We start from the raw sequence: 7,516 nt of genomic DNA, 5'->3' as shown, positions 1-7,516 counted from the left end.
GTAAGCAAGACTGTATTACACTACCTAGATGTAGCAACCTTGATGTAGGGAAGAAGAGCCATAGGAGAAGGAGAAAGAGGGCTGAGGTGAAGGTTACGCTCAAGATAGACAATACCACCACATTACCCAAGGGGAAGAAAGTCATGGATGCAAAAGCAAAAGTATCTGCTCGTAAGATAGTAGAAAAGGGGAATGCCAAGATTGGGAAGTATCCTGACCTGAGGAACCAAGTGGAAGTACTAGATAAAGGTCAATAAGTGGGTGAGAGAATCCCAAGAGCACCTAAAGGATGTTGAACCCATCATTGAAGATGAGATCAATGAGCTCTCTAGCGTGAGCACACCAGTCTCGCCTACAAAAGTAAGATTGAGAGATGCATCCACACCCCATGTAGCATCGCATAGACAAAGCTAAGATGCCATAGGTAGGAACATTTCCTGAAATCACTAGCAAAAGAGCATAGAGCCTTATGAAAAGCAAGCGGTTGAAAATATGCTCACGACATTGATATCAACCCCTCTGACTCTACCTCTAGGAGAGCTACTTAGGCAAAACCTAACACTATGGCAAGTACTGACCTCACCAACTTTGACTGATCGACTTGCCTAACCATGATGCAATAACACAATTACCAATCTTAACTTTAAACTTAGTACCTAAGTCCTTGCACGTAAACATGTTTTGGAATTGCACAAAAATGCATGCAGTCTTACCTATTGTAGCATTAGGAGATGCCACGAGAGAGGGAATCAAAGATACAAGAGAAAGAGTCTGTGTGCTCAGTAATACAATTCTAGAGGCCTAGGGTAACCCACTTATGTAGAATGCAGGGTTTAATGAGTTAGACTGGCTAACTGAATGAAGGTTAGACCATTTGAAGTACTGAAGGATTAGCACTTGAAGATAGCAGGAGTTTAGTTCTCAGTGAACTTCATAGTCATGAAGGGAGTGGACTACGATATTCTACTAGGCCAACCCTGGATGCAAAATGCACGAGTGATAGAAGATTGGGGTAACAGTCTAATATTTTTAGGCAATAGGTTGGAAGCTGTAAGAGTTGAGATGGACACTTGGAAAATCTCACTGGCCAACCTAGATGCCATCTCTACCATCTTTAAAGGAGACTCACAAGTCAAAAATTCATATGGTCCACTAACAAAGTATATTCCTTGCCCTGAGGATGAGTAGGATTGGATGCATTTGTTAGACACCATTGATCTATCATTCTCAGATGAAAAGGAGGATTATAAGCAGAAGGTAAGGATAGCCAATGAGTCCCACAAACCCACACCATCTCAACTACCAAAGAATAGGACCACACCATCAGTATACCACTCTACATGATGGCCAGGAACTCTAGTAGTCGACTAACACCTGTCTCTTTCCATGTTTCATCTAAAAAATTTGAAATCCAAGGGATTCTTGAACACTTGACAAGAGAGCTAGCTGATAACTCAGCTACCAATCTCAAACTCCTCAATGACCTCATGGAGGAGCCAAAGTGGCAATGGAACAAAGTGCATGACTTGAACCTATTATACAATTGGGCACTAATCACAAACAAAAAGAAGGCTGAGAGTGGAAGGCTAGGAAATGACAAGCAGTCAAAATATGATGATTCGGATGGCAAGTACAGACACTGCTACTCTACAAATGAGGAAAGTGAGGAAGAGGCTGAGATAATAGAGTACGATATAGATGACTAAGTGATCAAATAGATATGAGTACATTCCAACCCATGAAAATCTAGCATCTTTAGGATTAGAAGAGGATTCACTAGGACAGAATGCAATCGTACTTGGTTGGACCACCTAGGTGTAATAGACTATGGGCAAGCTAGCTTAGTTCAACCTAGTATCACACCACTCTTTAGAATTGAATCGGCCTCAGAGCTATGACTACCAAAGGGGAAGCTCCTTCTTCTAGTGAAGGTTGTGAATTTAACTCTCAGTTGGAAGTGAGCTCCAAATAAGCAATCCAAAAATGCCCCGATCACCTAAGACCAACTGCCCCAAAGGGGATCTCCTAGTCCACCTAAGGCGCAGGTGGTTAAAGGAGGAAAAGAGGAGGCAGTCAAAGGGGTCAAAAGCCAAAGAGCAAATAAATCCTACTAAAGTGCTTCATGAAGTCCGAAGAGGGTGACAGGGTAGTGACCTTGCTAGGAGCTAAGAGGCAAGGATAGGCAAGCAAACTAATAGAAGGGCCTGCTAAGGTTAAGGATGTTAACTTAACAAGGGAAGGGGAAAAGCCTCAATGCGTGTTCATAGAGAATTACCTGATTGATATAGAGGAGGCCAACCTCCTCGCTCTCCTAGCAGAGTACATGGATGTGTTTGCTTGGTCCTTAGATGAAATAAAAGGAGTAGATCCTAGGGTTGTGACTCATAACATCCTTATTACTCCTAATGCGACATCAGTTAAGCACAACTACCATACTCGATGAATCTGAAGCATGCATATGCCATTAAGGAGCAGATAGATAAGCCATTGAAGGCCAGATTCATCTCAAAAATTGAGTACATGGACTCGGTACCCCCTATTGTAATTATTCTCAAGAAGAACGGAAAGATTCAAGTGTGTGTGAATTACAAAAAGGTCAATGTTATGACTAATGTTAGAATATCAAGCTCCTATTACTCTTCAATCAGTCTATCTTTATGTGTGTGACCGACATTAGTTGGATACAACTGTACATGTGTGTGACATTCAATAATTCAATGTAGTACATGACTTAACCACAGTTAGTCTTGGTTAGTCATACCTATGTGTGTAAGTCTCTTTCAATTAGTATGATGGAAGAATAATGGAAGAAGAACAACAATGAGCTGAGACTCATCTTCCGCTCCACTCTGTCTCTCTCCCTCTCTTCCAACATGGTATCAGAGCTTGAACGCTTGAAGCGTGAAGGCTTGGCAGTGGCAATTTGACATCAAGACATTAAATCTAAAGAAAACGTTATCAAAGGAGACGGTGCTTACAACCCATTTTTTTGCAGAATCTATATCTTGCTATAGAATTTTTTTTTGGAGAAATAGCCCACTAATTCTTAACTGTTTTGACATGGTCTACAGCTTTGTAGAAGAAAATTCTTTCAAATTCCTCACAGATTTTGAGATATTTAGCACAGACATGTGCAGATTGGTTGTTTACTGCAGTAAAGAGCAGGTGATTCTAGGGCACGGGTGGCTTTCATCCTAACAATGTATATACCCTTATTATCATGCATTTGAGCATGATGTTGGAGTGTTAAATGCTCAGTTTTGGATCCTATTTGTAGGCTGGAAACAGTGAAGAGGTTGTTGTCCTGAATTGGAAACAATATACCTATAGGGTTGAAGTATCTATGATGCTTATTTGCTATTGACAAATGCTTGGATCATACCACTTGAGTGGTAAATGCTTTTTGGGATATTGTGAGTGCTGAAAGTCCAAAGTTTGGACTGATTTGTTGCTGGTTATACCAAGGTATTGATGGGTTATTGTCTGTAGGAAGGATACCTATCATCTTCACTTGACATACATGCAATATATTCTGACCTGTTGGACATGTATCAACTCCTGCATAGAGTGGCAACTAAAAGAGATGTTTTGGGGATGTTTTGAGGTTTGAATAATCTTGTTTTAATAGAGAAAATACTACTGGTTATAGCAGTGGGCTGGCTGTATTTGGTACTGCTACTTGCATACAGTACAAACATTGATACTTGTATGGATATAGTTTGTTATTGGGAGGTTTTGCTACTACCATAGAATGTTTTTAACTGATTTGAGATTGGTTTATGCTCAGTTGACTGTGTTTTTTCATTGTTGGAATACAGTTTATAGCAAGCAGGTTGTCAGGAAAACTGTCCTAAATTGCAGGAAACTGTCTTGAATAGTAGGAAATTGGTCTTGAACTGTAGGAAAAGGAGTCAGATACTTACAAATTGTATATATCACTGAATATCTAAGCTGCAACTATGGAAAATGCTCAAGGCATTGACAATATCACTCAAATTGTGGGAGAAAAGTTGTACAACAAAAAATTTGCTTTATGGAAGTTCTGTATGAAGAAATTTTTGGTTGGTAGAGGTTATTGGGACTTATGTACAGGTGATGGGGCTAAACGTGAAATACATGAAAGGAATTCGACAAATGATCAAAAAAGGGCTCATAAGCTATGGATTGAGAGAGCATGCAAGGTGTTACATTGGTTTTCCTTATGTATATCAGATGCTATAGTTATACAAATTACTGGATGTAGTTCCCCAAAGGATGCATGGGACATACTCATGAAGAATTATAAAAATGTAACACATGCAAGAAAGATTCAGTTGAAGCAATAGTTCAATAACATGTCTAGGAATGGCAGAAGCATTCATGCCTACACTACAGAGATTAAGAACATAGTGGATCAGCTTGCTACCGTTAGATCTTTAGCATCTGAGGATGATATGATTGCAATGATATTGAATGGACTTGGCAAAGAGTATAAAGAATTTGATAATTCTAATTCTGTGAGAGCTGAATCCCCTGATTGGGATGAGTTGATTGCTTTGCTGCTGCATGAGAAAGTTAAGCTTGGGCTGAATACAGGTTCTAGTATGTCTCAAAGAAGAGACACTATTCTTTACTCTAGCCAGTGTGGTAGAGGCGGCCGAGGCCATGGCTCTTTTCGAGGTCAAGGACACTCGAAATGCTTATGGACAGCATCAACAAAATGCCTGGCATAGCACAAATACACAGGGCTAGCATGAATCTGGTGGCTTTAGAGGCAGGGAGAGATCACCCCACGATAGAGGTGGTGGATCTGGTTCATGGTAGTCAAATGATCTCAGTCAAATAGAGATAAGGACTGTCATTACTATGGTAGATATGGACACATTGCAAAGGATTGTTACAAGAAGCAAGGAGATATAAAGGCAAAGAGCAAACATCATGGGCACTATGCATCTCCTAGGAGTGCTCATGATGAGCAAGCTGACAGATTGTTGGCCCATGTAGCATGTGTCTAAGAATGCATCTAGGAAGAACAAAGATGAGAGATGGTACATTGATTCAGGGGCTTCAAATCATATGACACCCCATGGATAATTTATTTGATGAGATGGTTGCAGGTTCACATGGACATGTTTGTACTAGGGATGACACCCAACATACTATTTAGCATAAAGGAGTTGTACCTTTGTTGATGCTTGATGGCAAGAAAAAGAGCCTACATGAGATGTACTACATGTACCTACAATAACCAAGAATATTTTGTCAATTGGATAGATGGAAACATAGAATCTGCAGGTGAGATTTAATAGAGATGTATGCTTTATTGAAGAATATGGTAATGGTTGCAAATTGATTGCTAGAAGTCGAAGATATGACAAAATGTTTACTCTTGATGCGTCAATTCGAGAATTGAAAAAAGCAGCAATGTTTGCACATGATGATGGTACTATATGGAATGATGAGATATGGCATAAGCGGATTGGCCATGTGAATGTACAAAAGCTAACATTTATGCAGCAGAAGGAGATTGTGCTTGGACTGCCTAAGTTCAAGTATCATGACTTTAGACATGTATGTGATGCATGTCAGTTTGGAAAGCAGACAAGGTTTCCATTTATGAGACATGTATGGAATAGCTCACGACCCTTGTAGTTGGTACATTCAGATGTATGGGGTCAATCTTATAATGCTTCATTTGGTGGTGTCGTTACTATGTATCCTTCATTGATGATTTCAGCAAGTACACTTGGCTTTACATACTAAAACATAAGGATGATGTGTTTGATGCATTCAAGGACTTTAAGAAGCATGTTGAAAATGAGTTGAGCTTTAAAATTTCATGTCTTAGATTAGATGGAGGTGGAGAATATGTCTCTAATTATTTTGACAGGAACCTTTGCTAAACATGGGATTAGAAGACAGTTAACTTGCAGTTATACACCACAGGAAAATGGTGTAGCAAAAATGAAAAATAGGTTATTGATGGAATCAATAAGAGCTATGATGAATGAGAAGAGTTTGCCAAATGGTTATTGGGCTGAAGCAGTAGTGACTACTGTCTATGTGCTAAATAGAACTCCTACAACAAGGATTCATGATGTAACTCCATATGAGAGGTTGTATAGTCATAAACCCAACATTTCACACTTGAAGGTATTTGATAACATTGCATATGTGCATGTTCCTAATGAAAAGAGGAAGAAATTGGATCCTAAAGCTATCAAGAGTGTGTTCCTTGGTTATGCACAAGATCGGAAAGCTTACAAGTGTTATGTACCATCTACACATGAGACATTGATTAGCAAAGATGTTGTTTTTGATGAGCTAGCATTGTGGTATGGTAATCCTGTTGCAATGGCTTCTGATGGATCAAACAACACTAATAATGCTGAAAATACACCTATAGTGAGTACATCTATGAGTGGTCCTATAGGTGATGGGTCACCTACAGTAATTCCTTGGTCAGGATGCTTACCGAGTCGTACTCCTACGTCCATTGACACGGATATGACAGTGAGGGGGAGATTGGATAAAGGAAAAGAAAAGATGCTTAAGGATGTGACACAGGTCCACTTACAGAAGGTTATGAGTCATCCAACAGTGAAAGTTTGGATAGTGAGTTGGGCATTCCGTCTGTTATGATGCCTAGACCAAGGGAAAGTCATTATGTACCGCCTCATGAGAGGCAAGCTTAGAGTGAGCCACAGTTACGGAGATATGAGAGAGTCAGAAAACCAATTGACAGGTTTACATACACTGGTTATTCAGCCCTCCATTATGCATATATGGCTAGTGTGACAGGTTACAAAGAACCTACAAAGTTTGATGATCCAGTTACAGATGATAACTGGTGTGCTGCCATGGATGAGGAGTATGCAACCCTGGCTGAAAATGAGACATGGGAATTGGTTGAGTTGCATGAAGGCAAAGTCCCCATTGGTTGCAAATGGGTATACAAGGTTAAGTGCAATCTAGATGGTTTGTTAGAACGCTATAAGGCCATGCTAGTTGCAAAAGGATATGCACAACAATATGGCCTTGACTATGAGGAAACTTTCAATCCGGTGACTAAAATGGCAACAGTCAGAACTATCATTGCTTTGGCAGGGTGCAAAGGTTGGAAATTATGGAAAATGGACGTCAAGAATTCTTTCTTGAATGGCGATTTGGTTGAGAAAGTATATATGGAGCATCCTGAAGGGTATGTTCACCCAGACTTTCCTACACATGTATATAAGCTAAAAAAGGCTTTATATGGACTGAAAAAGGCACCTAGAGCATGGAATGCTTGGATCAACAGCTATTTATAGCTACATGGATTTAGATTGGGTGATGTAGATCATCACAGTCCTCACAAAGAAGACAGATCATGGATATGTATTTCTAGTGGTTTATGTAGATGATCTTATCATCACTGGAGATGATGAAGGGGCATTGCTGAAATTAAATCATGTTTACATGCTGAATTCAAAGTCAAAGACCTTGGTGAGTTGAAGTATTTTCTTGGGATTGAGTTAGTCTCTACGCCTCAAGGTAT

Source organism: Lygodium microphyllum, chromosome 21 (assembly GCF_053477565.2).
Source record: "Lygodium microphyllum isolate KBCC chromosome 21, Lygodium_microphyllum_v1.1.10, whole genome shotgun sequence".
In the NCBI taxonomy this organism is placed as follows: Eukaryota; Viridiplantae; Streptophyta; class Polypodiopsida; order Schizaeales; family Lygodiaceae; genus Lygodium; species Lygodium microphyllum.
This window is presented reverse-complemented; position numbering follows the sequence as displayed.